Here is a 2,500-nt window from a genome sequence, read left to right on the forward strand (position 1 = left end):
GGATGAACCAGATCGAATTAAAACTAAGCTGGTCAGAATTATGAATTATTGGTATTTAGCATTTTAAAATATCATATTCATTCTCCTAAATAAAGCATAGAAACTTAACGTCAGACTGATATTTCTGGCCACAAATTCAAGTTTTAAAGCAATTTGATCACCCAACTTAACACCGTTTTGAGACGAGAGGTCACATTTTATATTCTGTTTTCGAAGACCACCCGCCAAGACATCCACTCGCCTGATGAATACATTGAGACCAACAGTAATGCTTACAGTGGACTGACCGGCAATAGTTATATTATTATTATTATTCTCCAAAATGATTCAAACACATAATAAGCAATTGGATTCAATAGTCGGATGTCACGTCGCCCAGCAACGGCGGCCATCGTGGTTCTAAACAAAGAAATCGGTACTTTTTATTCTTCATGCTGGCTAGAACTTTTCATATGTCTTGCGATCAGAATGTGTAAAAGTCAAAACATGATCAGATTTATAATGTATTTTTTTTCCTCTGGATACGCTTATATGCTCGTCGGGGAAATATTACATAAGGGCGTCCGCCATTGTTCCGATAGTTTAGAGCCAGTTACTAAGTACCCATGAGTCATTACGAGGGAAGTGACGTTTCGACTGTTGAAGCGTATTGTTCTGGTGGTTGCCGACCACTTACTCTAAACCATCACGTAGGAGTTGAAAGAGGAACTCTGGTTGTCTTCTGCAAATGTGGTCTGATGCATTGACCCTTTCCTTACCAGCCATTTTCAGAATTTTCCCCAAAATGTCACACCCACCCAACACAAAAATAGAATTTTATTACTCAAACAGAAAGGCAACAAATACATTCTATGCATAATATTGATCAGCAAAATGAACTCTACAACACAAGTGTCATGTTTTTTATAGCTATCATAAAACAGTTTTCTTTAAATTGTTTGATTTTCAAAATATATCAGAATGATAGTCTATGATGATGGTTGGATCGTAACGAATGTGACGATTTTCCTATGGTTGGTAAGGAGAGGGTAAGCCTCCGACGAATGACTTTTCCTTTCGTTTGCCTCGCCGTATCTGAAGCTGTCTAAAATAAATTTCTTAGGCGTTTTGGCGTACACTTAGACTGTCCTGTGCGGACGTGTCTTTTTTATCAACCGACGTTTGAGGGACGAGTTTTCTGGCCGTGTATTCTTTTTTAAGAGTACGGCAGCGGTTTTTTATATTGACGTGCATTTATTTACTGGTCTGATAACCCAATGTCTTATGGGCTCAGTGTTGTAATGGAAATCTGAAAAAAAACAAAAACAAAAAAACAAAAAAAAACAATACAAAATATTGTCCATTAAAACAATGTTAAACTAGGCCCATAAGTGGGTTCGGATGTCAGACTTTCATATCTGTACACCTTGTTTTTGACCCATTATTTCAAACCGGAAGCATGTCGATGTAAACTGGATGCTAAATAATTGTGTTTAAAATAACATTTGGCCAATTGTCATTTAAGGATCTTCATCTACTGCCCTTTATAAAATATCGTAACTTACCAAAGTCTATATTTTTGTCTATCAATTCAATCTAGAGCATTTAAAATCACCCCGACATATTCCCTTTTTGTGCGGCTATGTGATCTTGTGGTATGACACTCGTTATAGGATCGGAAGGTCCTCGGTTCGAGCCTCGCTCGGCGCATGTTGAGATCTTGAAAATGGCTCTTTTCTCAATTCTCCCACCGTACTCAGGTGTAAAATGAGTACCTGGTAGTTAACAACGTTGTCTCTGTCCGAAAAAAATAGTAATATCGCCTAACAGGAGTCATGTCCCGTCCTAAATGTTAAGCGTTTTTGTTGACCAGGGACCCCTTGTAAAGCGCTTTGAGCACGTTTAGTGGACATTGCGCTAGATAAAAGCTCAATATTTTTTAAAAGCCCAAGTTTTTGAAGCGTAAGGCTACGTCTACAGAATGATTGGATTGGAATTAGACGTCACTTGGGTTCCCTTTGTAATCGCTTTTTTTTCTTCTCACCAAATTGTTTCGAACAGACAAATACCGTTCCGACCCTTCCGGTTGGCATCGCATCTTCCACATCAAGGGGAAAAAATCGATCTCTCATACTATAGAATTGACACATAAATTCAATTAATATGCCAGGATTTTATTATTGTTTTCCCCATTAAAACTATCAATCATGTAATAAAATAGACAACAATGGTCTTTATGAAGCTATACATGCAGGATAAATCAACATTCCCTACAAGTACATTTATTTTCTGACTTAAGATATCATAATAATACGTTTTTGTTAAATCATAAAAAGGAGTCAATTAAACACTGAGAAATTAGGGAGTAGGCACTGTAGGTGAATGATAGAAATCTGTATGAAACAGTGCCTGACAACCCCCCCCAAAAAAAAAAAAAAAAAAAAACACAAAAAAAAAACAAAAAAAAAAAAAACCCAAAAAAACAAAACAAAACAACATCAACAAAAACAATAAACAAAAA

Source organism: Berghia stephanieae, chromosome 14, assembly GCF_034508935.2.
Source record: "Berghia stephanieae isolate SIO BIC M18660-M18661 chromosome 14, UCSD_Bste_1.3, whole genome shotgun sequence".
Classification (NCBI taxonomy): domain Eukaryota; kingdom Metazoa; phylum Mollusca; class Gastropoda; order Nudibranchia; family Aeolidiidae; genus Berghia; species Berghia stephanieae.